The following is a 15842-nucleotide window of genomic DNA, read 5'->3' as shown; positions in this document are numbered from 1 at the left end:
ACAAAAGTGATTCATGTTCATTTGCTACAAAAAGCGGGGATGCAGGAAATGACTACCGTCAAGGACTCATGTCATACAGCTGGTGCTATTTGAAACTGTTGAAATGTGTTAATAGGAAGTATGGTGCTTCATTTCCAGTGAATAGAAGTGACTCGCTGGTTTGTAACTGTGATGTTTGCTGGGTGGCAGGTGAACAGGTGAATTAACTATGACAGCACAGGGACAACTGCATGCACCTGCCACGCGCCACAATGCCACCTGTCACCCGCCACGCACACACGCACTCACTCTCGGCAAACAAAACGGTTTACCCAGAACTGACTCGATGCGTATGGATGTTCGTTGATCTCTGTATGCAAGCGTCGAGAGCTGTGAATCCATTTCTATATACAAGGCATAAAGATGTCATTGTGGCCTTATGGTATTTTCGTCCTGTGAGTGCTCTGTGTTCGTTCAAACTGTTATTTCGCCTGCGAGGCAAACTGATGGAATGTCTTGCATAAATATTTTCATGTTGGAAGCTTTGCCTATGAGCAAAGCTTGATGTAAGGTGCTTCTAACCTCAAAACCTGGCTGGTTTAACTGTAATGCCACAAAAAGATCTGACCTATGATCGGCTCTGTGCTTGCCATGGAGTTGTATAAATTAGGCTTTAAAAAGTTCAATATTCTCTTGTATTCTTTAGAATGTTAGTAAGTGAAACGTATGTCTACATAAATCAGACTAAACTTTAAAAGTCCAGACAGTGAGTCAGCTGCTGTCAAGAGCGTAAATTCCCTCAATGTTCAGGCACCAGTCAAAGTAGTCGCTTGTGTAGATGATGAGGTAAGTTCTTCCATTTGCTGTCCCAGATCTGAAACGTCTGAAAAAAGCGTTAGTTTAAGGAGCTGCTTCCTTTTTAGTCACCCAGCCACTCACAGACATACACAAACTGAGGAATGCATGCGTCAGGTGCAGACATGTATGTTATAATGTGTAATCGTGGGGGATGCAGGTTTGGAACTGGAAGCGTCACCCCCCAGACAAAGATTGTTGGTGATCCACTTGGGGTTTAACCTTTTTAGGCGCCGTGGAGGAACTCAATCCCACAAACGCTCAAGGAAAGGAAAACATCTGTATGAAATGGGAGCAGAACTGTTACATGTGGTCGATTTGTAAGAAGCCCGGGGGGAGGGAGAGGCAGTCTAATGAGATGACGTTATCAGTGTTGCTGTGTGAGAAACTTTGAAGAAGAAATTCCTGATAAAGCCCCGCTGTGCGTTGTCAGCAGGTAAAAGCCCCAAACTAGACTTTGTTTTTATGGATTTGGCAGATGCCCATCAGAAGCAATTTACAGTGCATTTGATCTATCGAACCCATGACCTTTGTGTTGCAAGCACAATGCGCAACAGAACTGGTTCTTCAAACTTTTTCTTCCTGATGTAAAACTAGAAATTTGGGAAACTTATTTCAAGCCAACGCACTAGCTTACAGAATGCTTGCTTTAACGCAACCCACAGCGATATTTAGGATCGCATATTCTTCTCGAAGAAATGAAAAGTAAATATGCGCCCTCATACGTTCGTTCCTAAGGGATAATGAGGCGTCTGTCTCTGAAATCGGAGAGCTCCTTCCCCACTGCGCGTTCCCAAGTGCCAGAACGTTCACTGTAATTTACCAAAAGTGGCTGCTGCTGCCATAAAGCATGTGTTTAACATTCCAATCCCTTTCTCAGGGCTTGTGCATGCCTTTTAGAAGCTTGTTCCTTCTGGCTTTTCCCCTCTTTACTTTACGTGGCTAAATTTGAGAGTAACTGTGATGTGTGCGTCGCCTCTGTGAGCTTTTGCCTTACTTCACATGAAGATCATCTCTCTCCCTCAGAGACACCCAATGTCCCAGGCAGGAAATGGGAGTTTACATTGGCCCGACTTTGCAGGGAGATTGGGCTCAAGTGTTCTCTGACTGCTGTATAGCTGCAAAAAATCCCCATCCCCCCACACAAGATTCCCTCCCACGCCTGCTCTCCCACTCAGTAAAGGGGGAGAGCGCCGGCAGAGCCTTGGCCAAGGCTTGGGGCTCGGGGCCTGGGATACAGGAAGAAGCTGTCAGCCTCCTATAAACACGAGTGGTCTTGCGCCCACGACACGTTTGCGCCGGGGGGAATGCACTGCAGCCGCCGTGCTGTCTGTGTCAAAGTGACTGCATGCGAAAAAGTCATGTATTACTCACCGCAGGTATTCTAAACTTCATTAAAAGCATCTCTGCTGTTAGTATATCAGACCACTTTTATGTCTCCTCATGATTATGGCTGTGTCCCAAACCAAAGCAACTCCCTTGTTGCCTTGCTGCCCAGTCAGTCGATTACGTAACAAACAGCGTTTTGATATGAAGGTACCATTTTAGAACGTCTTTCCAACACCAGCTTCAACCAGAGTGAATTTCCAGGCCAGTACAGGCTGGTTTATGCTGGCCTATGTCCTGGTGACCAGCTTTGTTGGTCTTTTCAGCAGGGAGTGAATTATAACGTCATGTCTGATGAACAAATTCAAGTGAGCTTTGGAAGATAACCAGGTGAAAATGGAACGACTGTGGTGCTAATTCTTTTTTTTTGTACAGATATATTTAAGTAATGAAGTCCTGAACCGCACATTGGCTGTGGTATGTCATAAAAAATTGACCACATTAAGGCATCCAGTTTATTTCAGATGGTGGACAACTGTAAAACACTTTCATACAAAGCAACATACACTGCATTTGAAGTATATATTTATCAGTATGTGTGTTCCCTGGGAATCAAACCCATGACCTTCACACCATTAATGCAAAGCTTCATGAGCTACAGGAAAGTTTAAGGCAGATGAAGAGAACGTGCCTCTGAGGCGGTGAAGATGAGTTTGGTTTTATGATTAAGTTTTGCTTATTTCGTGCGGGTTGCACACCAGCGCCATCTCTACCTCACATCACCCACATGGTTCAATGTCGGCCCATCAGATGTGCAGAGGAACAGTATGAGCCTAATTACAGACAGAGAGACTTCTCCATCAACTTCGCTGAGGTCTCCCATGAACAATGGCATCTAAACAAAACCGCCAAACAAAAAGCAAGCAAAGCTCCTCAGCTCTCTCTCCAAGAGCTTCGGAGTTTGCCAGAGGGCCGCTGGAGAAGCGTAGAGACCTTATTACAGAATAATGAATCACACACTCACAAGTCACCGGGTTGCAGAGGATGAATGTGCTCTCTGTTGGTTTTCCTGGAGCTGCGTGTTTACTAACCAATGACGCAGGCTGCACTTGATCAGAGACATGTGTTGCTGAGGTCTCGGTTCCAGTGAGAAGGCAGGAGAGGGGGAGCCGAGCGCGGATGTGTGGCGCCTGGGCTCCCTTGGCTCGGCTCTGCCACACACACAGGGGTTGGGGTAACTGTGGGGGTCATGCTGAGAAAAATAAACCATGTAAACCTCAGGACAGGAAGCACGCTGTAGCGAGGAGATCCACATTAAGCGAGCATGAGGACTCTCGTTTCGGGTCTATGCGCTCAGGGTTAACCGGTATTTTAAGTCCCAAAGTTCATTCGTTAATAGCAAAATGCTAAAGAAGTTTTGTATATACCACATCTTTTAAACAACAATGTTGCAAAAAAGGTTTTAGTTGTTTGTCACGACAGTCATTGTTTGGACAAACAGCTTGTCCCACCCTAAATTAACATGTGGTTAAGCAAATGTTGTGAAGTCTGTTGTTGTTTAAATTGTATATTTGTTTTCAGTCTAATTATATAAATTAACATTTAAGTTCTCATACTTTTGCTCAGCTCATGTGTTTCCTGAGAATTGAACCCAAGTGCCAGTGCTCTACCATTGGAGCTACATAAACTCTTGCACTTTTGTTTGATTTCATAACAGGTGCAGAAAATATACACTTTAACTCCAAAAGTTTTAACATAGCAGGTCGTCACATCTTGCAACATTAATAGTGATAATTTGTTTATGGACATGAAACATTTCACCAATTCTCATTTACGCGCATGACACCATTTACTTGAAATCTCATCATTAATACAACAATTGCTCAATTTCAACTAGAAATACCCAATGACTCATATGAAAATTCTTGCCAAAACAAGTGCAACTTATCCTTGACTGTAAAAAATTATAGTGGGCGTTGGCTGAAAAACGAAGCGGGAAGTGCGGCACACGGAGGATGCAGTCCAATTTTAGGTTTTGCCTCCCAGGTCGTACTTAACTTGTTCCTGAGCAAAGCAGTTTGTATCCTGTGCTAGGATTCCACTGCCCAGCTTTTCCTTACACATGCAAACAGAAAGAAGTGTTGTAATTCACAGGCTGACCCCAGATGGACAAGTGTCAAACTTTTACCGTTAGATCAATGGCACCTCGCAGCATTTCCAGACTTTAACTCTTGGATTTCCTGTTGTTGCTGACCTGTAAAAAAAGTTAGAGGGGAAATATTTTGTAGGGGGCGTGAACTGCAGAATTATAGCTTTGTGGTTGCACCGATCTGATTGGCTGTTCAGTGGGACAACACAGACTGACTGTCCTTCAAATACAAAAATTAATGTGCGACTGATGAAAAGCTGTTTATACGTTGGAGTCACGTGGGGTGGCTCTCGGTTTACTGAGCTAACTAAACAGCTTTTTGTTTATATCAACTTAACACAAACTAACACTCCACAGCTGTCATATAACATCATGTAACCCACCAGCACCTTCCCCCAACACACGCATACATCCAGGGGTGGTCCTTTGTTGTATAGACCAAACGGCAGCTTCGTAATGATGCAAAGCTTGTGGTCAACCTGATCTCTCTAATCCAACATGAGGCATCGTTCTGATCTACTCATCCTGTTGTTTGGAAGAATTTGACAACCCACAATCTCTGAACTTATGAGAAGGGGAGATTTGCTCATTAATGTCAGCGGTTTTGAGCAGGAAATGAGACGAAACTCCTCCAAAACTCACAACAAGGACACACGCATCCATATTCGCATTAATGCTCCTCTAACACAATTGCAAACTTCAGTACACACAAAAATACTCAAAACATATAGATTCTTTCCATCTTGATATGTTGTTTCAGTGAGTTTTACAACAGTCACATGCTGAATTGATTAAACTAAAGCCCCTTACAAAAAGTATGAAAAAAGGCTCCACTTGCTGAAAGATTTCCCACCCAGCTGTTTTTTAGGTAATGGGAATGTTGGCTTGATATATAAAGATTTAATGAGCTATGAACAGACGGGCTAAAATCTCTTAAAAGTACATATGATAGGTAGGCAGATGCATTTCTCTACATTTGGCTCGTTTACTTTCTCTGACATCAGTCTTAGGTGCACAGACACCAGACTACTGGTGATCGTAAAATCAAAATTTAGAGAGAGTAGGAGTCGAAGAGAGCAAACTTATCGTGTGAACCAACATCCTTGAGTTTTAAATACATATAGACAGAGGAGGAGTATAAGAAGACTTTTTTTTCAGCAAGAGCCAGACCTTTAAGATAATTTTGTAGAAACTAGAGAGCAGAGAAAAATTTGCACCCATGTTCAGTAGCAATATGTGCCCTTTAAAGGGATAATTCCCCCCCCCAAAAATGTATATTCATTCATTTACTCGTCCTGATCTCATTCCAAACCTGGCTTTCTTTCTTCTGCAGAACACAAAAGAAGATATTTTGAGGAATGTTGGTAACCAAACTCATTGACTTCCATTGTATGGACACAAAACCACTTAGACATTTCTCAAAATATGTTCTTTTGTCACATATAAGTTTTTAACCACATGAGGGTGAATAAACTCTGACTGATTTTTATATTTAGGTGAACTATTCCTTTAACATCACTGTTTTAACATGGAGCTCCATCAAAAGAGCCCTGTCTCTCACTGGAACGCTAAATGAGTGACACTCACCCACCATGCCGGACATTCACACCTAAGATCAAAGAATTTCAGGATAACAGCTTTTACTCACATACCAGTGAACTTTAGGTAGCCCCCGACTCCCCTGCCATCACTTTTAACACCCCAGTGATAAGTCTGAAGAGGGCAAATGGTACAAACACCTGTCTACAGTTCAAACACAGCCATCGTCCTTGTGCAGTCACCTGTCGGCCATCAGCTGTGAAAGGGCTTCTCACTTTTACAAAGAAGGAAGGGGCTCTTTATTGTCTGTTTTACACGGTTGGCTTGTTGAGTGCTTTGAGCGGCCATAGCTGTGCACCAAGCCGAGGGTTTAAATAAACACTCGCGTTTGCTTAGAAATGTGTGCATTAGAGTTTGCGATACTTGACAGCCAGGTGAACCTTTCATGTAATAAGATTTAAAACGCTTCTAAGTCTGGCACACATTTTTAAAGGTCCAGTGTATGAAATTTAGCAGCATCTAGCGGTGAGGTTGTGAATTGCAACCATTGGCTCACTCCACCCCTTCCCCCTTCCTTTCGAAGCTCTACGGTGGCTGACACAGGACTAAGATGTCGTCAAGTTTTTGCTTCTTTGCCGAAGGAGATAACGTATTTACGAAACGCTTTGTAGAGCAGTTTGTCCGTTTAGGGCTACTGTAGAAACAACATGGTGAATTCCTTGAGGACCCGCGGTGTATAGAAATAGCTCATTCTAGGATAATAAAAACATAACGCTTCATTATGTAAGGTCTTTATACACCTGTGAAGACATAGTTATGTATATTATATTGCATTTTTGTCAATAAATTCTCCAAAAAATGACACACAGCACCTTTAACATACGCCATTGTTACTTGAACGTATGGATAAACATGCTCTGTTGTATGTAAAGAAGTTTGAGGATTATAAAGTAAATCTTGGTAAAGAGTCCAAGAGAGGAAAAGGAGAGGGATAAGGAGAATAAGAGGGAACATCAGAGAGCCGAGGGAGGAAATCCCACAGCAACCTGACCTCCATCTGAGTTTTGAGCCAACATTAGACATGCGTTCACTTACTTGCTCTCTTTGGGTGTGGTAGGTTCTTCAAAAGCTCAATGTCTCTCTATTTAGAACATTTTGGCAAAAAACAAGCAAGGTGGCACCGACCGCTGAAAAAGAGGCAAGTCAAACATCTAAACAAAGCTCCAAATTATACATCATGCATGTAAACACATATTTAGATGACATAATGCGTATGTACATACTAATATAGTAACGAGTAAAAAAATCTGGGCATGTGTGTTCTCACAGTCTCCAGCACCTGGATTATCTTGAGGGAGATAGAGGTCTGTTAGTTTCGCTTAAACCTCTGCATTCCTCTGCATTCATCCACAGAAGAGGAAACAGACCCCTCTCTATCATCTGAGCTCATGGCCCGCATGTGATTTCAATATGGACACAGCGAGTCAAATGCGGGTCTGTTTGCACTTGTGCTAATGTGTGTGCAAGAGTTGGGAAACTAAACGGGGTTTACATGAACATTTTTATCGAGTTCTTTATTTGAACAAAATGCTCCACAAACAAACAAATAAATAAACATAGGAGAGATGAATGCAGATGTGTTTTAGGTGGAATGTGAGGGAAACGAAAGGAAAAGGAGAATCTGTATGGGGGTCAAAACAGTGCAGATTTCATTTCTAAACTTTAAAAAAAAGAAAAAAGTAAAAGCAGCTATACCTGATCTTCTATACCCGTTTCCCACAAGAGCATGAAAACCTGTCTCAACACAACCACAAGAGCTGTGTGTCTTTTCCGCAAACACTGCATATTAGTGAAGGATACGGCAAGTGCAGTGGTGGGTGGGGGTGGCCGAGGCACCTTGCAACAGCTGGACTGAATTAGCCGGGGTTGGGGGGTGCAGAGGGGGCTCTGAGACTGCTGGCGCCAGGAGCAGGCCAGCAGGTCAGGGTGGATGAAGATTACCAAAACACAAGCGGGCAGCCATGCCCTGCGGAGGGACGAGGGGGGGGGGGGCGGGGAGCAGGGGTTCCTGGCTCACAGGCCTTCAGCCACAGGATGAGGCGGCAGGAGGACTTCCACTTCCTGTCAGATAACCTTTTCCTGTCCATATGACATCCAAAGAAAGAATGCCTGAAAAGAAAACAGTGGATGCAGATATTTCTGTGATAATGAGATATTGAACAAGGCACCTTTCTTTCTAGGACAGCGTCGGTAACATTTACCGAAATCTGCTGTCGTGTAATCTTTCGTAGCTGTGAGTGAACATGACATGAGAGCAAAATATTTTGAATTAGTTGGTGAATTGAATGAAAACAGAGCAAACGCTGCTAAGCTCTAAATATAGGAGTTTTATTAGATTTGGAAGCCAAATGGAGTGGAAATACACTCAGACGCCATGCCTGGATCTGAAATGGGAACTGCACAGGAACAGTTTCCATATGAGGTAAAAAGTCCTTTTAAGCGCAGACATTCAGGCTTTGAGTCTTTACATTTGTCTTCCAAATGTTTTTAGACACAATCAAACATCTAGAAATCATAACAGATTCCTTCATATTAATTCCTTCAATGTTAACTAAAGACCACTAAAACGGACAACGAATTTTATATTTATGAATACGTAACCATGACCATGACCAATGATTTGCATAAATAACGGTTGAGGTCAAGGATTAGAATTGGCACATAGAGCCATCTAGTGGTCGACTAAAACATAACCAGGATAAAATGTAGTGCAAATCAAACTATAATAATGGTCTTTTCTAAGCCATCCGTTTTGGAAACGATTTATAATTCATTACCAGACACTATGTGACCTGGGTAGTAAAGAGAAATTTCCAATTTAACACTCTATTTTTTTGACGATGTCATGAATTTAAGACGGCACTAAAATCACAAAAATGTGTTGCGTCATAACGTTCGTCTTTTTTATATAGTTTTGTGCTTTATTAGTAGTCTACGTTTTATGTAAAGAACAAGGCGTTCCATTATTTTGTGCAAACATAAACTAGCCTACCTACAGCCATTAAAAAAGTGAACAATGACACAAGATGGCGCCAAATCCTCTCGCGGACCTTCAGACTATTTTATCCGCTCCAACATCCCGGTCGTGCCGTAAGTTAAATATGACACACTAGCCTAAAACTACATCTACATTTAATAATACATTGATTTTTAAACACAGAACTAAACTATAACTTCATTGAATCCCGAGCTGATACCTTGTCGAACTCAAAGCAGGTGAATGGGCCATCACAATAAAAGCTGACTTCGATATTGCCTGATTTTTTAAACGTTATCTATTTTACATCGATTTTTATAGACACAGGTGTCAAAAACCCTAGAAATGTTTTATATAGCTTTCTGAGAAAGATTAAAGGCATGTTTGAAATTGAAACGACAAGACGGTAATTTATTTTTTAAGTTTATCGTATGTTTTTATCTGTATTTTATTATGTACTTTACATATTTTTATGTTTAAATTAAACGATGAACTTGTGTAGTGAAATACTTTTGTGATCGCATGTGGAGGTCTTGGATATAAATGATTAACGTTAAGCCATATCCTGAGTGTGCATACTAGCATTACATTAAAGACAAAACATTTTTGTATGATGGGCTATGACAACAATTAAGTCACTGACTATGTGTAGACATCATCAAAATACTATGGTTAAATAGCGACTATAGTAGCCTGTGTCACTCACCTATTCACCCTAGGCCTGTTAAAGGCGCAGTTTTTGTTTAACAGGGGCCACTAGCGTTGTATTATAGATTTCGCTCAGTCGCTCAGTCCAAAGACAACGGTGGCCACCACAGTACAAAAAGATGTCGTTCTCATGTTGACGCAGGGAAGAGATTTTGCGGGCATTAGAAAGACTGTAGAAAGAGCTATGTCTTATGTATTACATAAAATAAAAGGTTTGTGGATTTTAAGTTTAAAAAGAAGGATAAAAGTCAGGCAGGAGCTTGACCTGTGTTAATATAAAAGACTTCCAGCAGAGACGCGTTAGGACCCGCGGTACTAAGGCTTTTAGCGGAGATACTCATAGATATTTATGGAGACACTTTCCAGCAGAGAGACGTTGGAGAGAAATCGTCTAAAATCACCCCCGAGGAGGTTGCTTTGATTCGGATCAGAATGTGAGTAATATACCAAGATATGTTGTTGTTGTAATATTAGCTGTGTGACGGAGCAGTTTTGAGCTAACTTATCTGGAACCGCTTAAATATTGTACTCGTCCAGATACTGGAGAGAGAGAGCGAGTTGGAGCTGAAACTGGAGAGAGAGCGAGAGCGCGTTTTACTCTTTTACTCAATAATGACTAAACTTTCAGTTAATCCGTGGGTCACATGCGTTCCGAACCGGAGAGCACGATCTGTACGGATCACGGATCAACCCGCGATCCGTTTCACCACGATACCGCAGCGGAGAGGAAGAGGAAACGCTCGTTGTGGAGTTGTTTGTCCGTTTAGGGCTGCTGTACAAAACATGGCGGCGAATTCCATGTATGTAGGCCCGCTCTGTATGTAGATATAAACAGCTTATTCTAAGGTATTACAAACATAATGGTTCATTACGTAAGGTCTTTATACACCTCTGAAGAAATAGTTTTGTATATTATTTTGCATTTCCGTCAATGGATCCTCCTAAAACGCCGTATTGTTCCTTTATATGTAACGTTACACACCTATTCACTGACTAGAGAGTCTAATATAACTCAAGTGCCTGAGACCATGCCAATAAACAGTACTTCTCAAGATGCTTTAGGGTTCACACCAACACCCCACAATGTCAGAATTGCAAGTGATGCATGCACACACAACTCAAGCCATGCATTCCTTTCTCACTCACTAACACATGTGTCAAAGTATTATTGCCAGATTTTCTTGCCAATGCATATATTAAACATAGTGATAAAGTAAGTGAAGTACCTGCTTCCCATGGTTATGAGATGCTGTGAGCATGGTTGCTTTGTGTTTTTTACAAAAGTATTGTCACTTGTGGATGAGAACATTTATTTATACAGAACACAATTGTGCTTATTTTACTGCATTCAAGGGTGATGAATTTACATAAGAGTCTGTTAGAATATCAACAAAGGGCAAATCAAATGTAGAAATGTTCAAATGATCAGATATGTGATGAGTTTATCATACTACAAAATCATTTTCTGTTCAATTTGTATGACCTACAATAGGAAGAAAAAAAACTGGACTCCTGTTGGGTGTTTTTCCTGTACTATTCATCATACTGTACATTCAGTTCATAATTTGAATTGAACTGCTTTACAATTATATTTTGAAACTTAAAAACTTTTTACTAACTAGTCATTTGTGAGGATAAATCCAGCAAAAGATGGTACGACAGACCTCCTGCAGGGGTTCAGGGTTTGGCTGGAGCAGTTAGCCCCTGCTGGTAGTTTATGGAACTACACCATTATGTGACCAACATCATTAATCAGCTCTATTGATGGCCATTCAAAACTAGCTGAGTATCTGATTGGTTAAAAAATGTACAAGCAAAACATTTAAATAATAAAATTTTAGTAAACTAAAATACTTGTACCACTGCCTGAATTTTTAACAGCACTTAAAAGGATAGTTTTCAAAATAATTATCACTGTTGGGAGTCAGTGGGGGGCAAAATCTGTCTGGTTATAAGCATTCTTCCAAATATCTTTCTCTGTGTTCATCAGAACAAAGAAAGTCACACAGATCTGGAACAACTCGTAGGTAAGTAAATGATGACAGAATTTTCTTTTTGGGGTGAAGTATCACTTTAACATCCTTTAATCTTATGTGTTTTGTAGAAAAAGTTGGAATGACATGAACGTGAGGAAATTTAATATTTGAATTTTCATTTTGGGGTGAACTATCCCATTTTCAGCATTAAATGAGGAAAGGATGTGAAACGTATGATGTGATCATCGTTAAAAATGATAAAATATAAGAAGTGTAATTGCACACTTCAGACGCTACTGTTTAGTCTCGTGAACAGCATGCTGAAAGCCATCTGCGTCATAGACTGGCTGTGTCTGCATTTAAGCAGTTGCTGCATAAGACAGGTGCCACACTCCTAAGAGACGGTACAGAGGCGGGGGGTAGCAAACTGACTTCAGTAGTGGGCAACCCCTTTGACATTCCTCGCAACCTTAAATATTAACTGTGGCCTCTGGTACGTGTATCACTGCCCTCAAAAGATCTTTGTGCATTGTGAAAGCCATGATATGGACAATGTAATGTGTTTACACCTCATTTATCTGTTTTCAGAAGACGTGTTTGCTGTCTTCAGGTAGTCTGAGAGATGCTGTTTGTACAAGGCCTCTCAGCAAGACATACCAACTACATTAGCAAGGTGGCCATATTAGCAAGTTATCAGAGGGACAGCTGGTACAGAAATTTGGCGGGCCAGACAAACAAATCGGGTTTAATATTTCTTAACAAGACGATGAAGGATATGACTGTGTTCACTTTATGCCGTCTCAGTGGACAGCTTGACCAACCTTGTTAGGGAATGAAGGCATGATATACCCCACCAAAACATCTCGGACAGGGGCAGCCATTTTGGCAAGGAACTCTCTCTCTGAAGTGATAGTTCATCCAAACATCCCCCAAAATTCTGTCATCATTTACTCACCCTCTTGTCATTTGGAGTATGACTTACTTCTGCAAAACACAAAAGAAGATGTTTTGAAGAATATTGGTAACCGAACAACGGCGGTACCTATTCATTTCTATTGTATGGACACAAAACCAATGCAAGTCAATGGGTACCGCCGTTGTTCGGTTACTAACATTCTCCAAAACATCTTCTTTTGTGTTCTGCAGAAGAAAGAAAGTCAAACACATTTGAAAAGACAAGAGGGTCATTGATGACAGAATTTTCACTTTTGGGCACACTATTTTAAATGGTTCGTCTGTAACGCCATCATGTATAATAAAAAGAACCCGTTCATGTTTGTAACACCCAAGAAGCCTGGGGATTGTGCACTCTTAACTGGAATGAGAAATGCATTGTTGTGAATCCCTGAATGCGACCGCATGTCTGCACTGGTTTAGATAAAACCCTGTGACGGTGCCACCAGATGAGATAGCACAATAAAAGTATGCCTCAATAGAGCATATATAGCAAAATGACTAGTATCCCAACAAAGGCCAAAATCCATGAGTTAATACAGTCTATTGTCTGGAACAGAGGCAGGAGCGGAGACTTTAACTAGCCACTTGCTAAAAGACTAATTGGCTCATCTTATTATTGCCTTTTTTGTGTGTTTGTGTTGGTTGCTGCTTAAGGTATTGAGTGAGATTATTGCAGAGCTGGGGCATTAACTGCTGTCTCCTCAAAATGCTTCCCTGTCTCCTTTCGGAAGGATTTTTATGCAGTGCAGTTGGCAAAAGGTTTTACGAACCACCGTAGCAATTAACCGACAATCACGTGTTGAACTGAATGTGGCTGCTTTGATCTTCATTTACTCACCCTCAAGTTCCAAATCTGTATAAATTTCTTTGTTCTGATAAACACAGAGAACGAAATTTGGAAGAATGCTTGCAACCAAACCGTTCTTGGCCAAGATATTTTGAAGAATGTAGGAAAGCAAACTGTTCTGGGGCATATTTGACCACCATTGTCATTTTTCCTACTATGGTAGTCAATGGTGGCCAAAGAATTGTTTGGTTACAAGCATTCTTCCAAATATCGTTCTCTGTGTTTATCAGAACAAAGAAGTTTATACAGATTTGGAACAACTAGAGAGTGAGTAAATGATGACAGACGCTTGGGACAATTTGTAGAAAATCAGAAATGCTTTACCATTTTTACCACTTGCAGGGCTGGATGTTTATTTGAATTGTCAGGTTTTACATCAATTAGGTATATACGTGCGGCGGTACACTCCTTCAAAACCATGTGCACATTTGTGCATGTGCGTGTGCTTGTAAATCTCAGCCTCCATCCATTTCGGTGTCTAAGCCCGCCGGCATTTGGTGCACGATGATCTAAAACAACTGTGACCCAACTGCAATTGAAACTTTGATTCCAGGAATCCCCAGTTCGATCTGGGTAACTGCTGTTTTTCGCAGTGAAGGGACGGGTGCCGTGGCTTCACCTTACTTCAAATATTAATACTTTTATGTGGCTTTGACAAATATTAATCAATTATTATTCAGCATTATCTTATTTTAAATTGATGATTTAAGCATGATTAACACCAACCTTTTCTGATACAGAAAGTAGAGAATAATACATGGTTTAAGTCTCTAATGAATGCTTAGGCTCTCTCTTCCTGCTAGGTCAGTGTTACTGTGAAAAGGGACTTCTTATCATCATGTACGAAAAACATCTTCAGTTAGAACACACTCTACCCTTGAGGAGTTTGTGTATGTGTGATTGTTTTGTTTCAGGAAAGTGAGAAAGAGTGGAAAATCACGAGACATGTTTTAATTCGTATTATAGTACATGCCTGTCATCTTTGATAAGCTATAGGACTATATGTCCTGTCTCATGACTCCAGAAGTGTTTGAGAGCCTTGTGTTCTTGTTTATCTATTGATAACCAATCATGTGAGCTTGATTTACCCAAGTAATGACGTAGTTAGTTGACTCTGTTAGCTTAAATACTACTGCATTTTGGATGTAAGGCAGGTCGGCCTGTGGAACTCCTTGAGAGTGCTGAAGCTGACTTCTGCTGGCAAAACTACTAACTATTTTTCTTCAGTAAATTTTCTTCTATTAATTACATTGCTGGCTTCTTGTCTTCATTCATTCATAACTGGTCTACGGGTCTTTTACTGTAAATCCCCTATAGCAGCAACCAATAAATGTACAGATGAATATTACAATGCACACGCAAGCACAGGACAATGGGTCATTAAAAAAAGCTTGTCAGGAGGTCTTTTACGTGCCGATTTTAAATATAAGTTAAATATAAGAGTAATAATTATTTTTAAATATTACATGCATACAGACTAAGAATGTAACAGGCACTTTAGATTCTGTTATCTCTCACGTTTTATCTGTCAACATTTTTCTATGTTCAGTGCCGCAAGTGAAGCTATACATATCCCAGCTGCCACACATATGAAGTGTCCCAGAATAGCCCTCAACTGGTCTACTATATCTAACCAAAGCGCAAGAAAGTTTCACTCATCAGTGTAACACTCCATACCATGCCAACAGATAACTGCTGTTCCATCAAAAATATCTATTATAGCATTTGTATTTAGTCTTTAGATTTTCTTTAACATCACAACAACTTTAATAACATTAACAGTTGTACCGTTTATAAAAAAAAGCAAAGTTACATCCATCATGATGCTGCTTCGTTAAAGCTAAAGTGATAGGTCGGTATTTTGGTTACCATTCAGTGTATATTTATTAATTGGTCAAGTTACCTCTTACTCAAACAATAAGCAGACCAGGAGCTCTGTGTTTTTAACAATAGAGCCCTTTGTCTGTCGCTCATTGTCAGAAATGTCAGCCTTTGGCATGGGGCAGGGATGGAGTATTCTTTTCTATATCGGGACACTATGATCCCCCCTCCTCTTTCGGTCCACACTGTTTAGCCCTTTTCCACATACAAGGACACCGAACGCAAGGTCAGATCCACTGGGGCTGGTGTGTAAAAAGAGGCGCTCCTCTCCGGCAGAGTCAATTACTGCACTGACACCAGTGGAAATGTAGCGCCAGCTGCCTGCATAATACACTGAATTTAGGCTTGTTATTTAAGCATGTTGTCTGGAAAGTTTTACAACAGATCTGCTATTTTGTATGTCATCAATGCGTTGCTGCTATGAAGTGAGTTGGTGAATTAATGATTATAAGACATGAAGCCATTCAGTTTTGTCATTTATTCACTCGTCGCCAGGCATAATAAATAATATTTGTGTCTTAAATAAAATTATAATAATATATACATCTTTAAAGTTCACCCCCCAAAAAAAGATCTCATAATTTAATG

The sequence above is a fragment of the Triplophysa rosa genome, linkage group LG20, assembly GCF_024868665.1.
Source record: "Triplophysa rosa linkage group LG20, Trosa_1v2, whole genome shotgun sequence".
In the NCBI taxonomy this organism is placed as follows: Eukaryota; Metazoa; Chordata; class Actinopteri; order Cypriniformes; family Nemacheilidae; genus Triplophysa; species Triplophysa rosa.
This window is presented reverse-complemented; position numbering follows the sequence as displayed.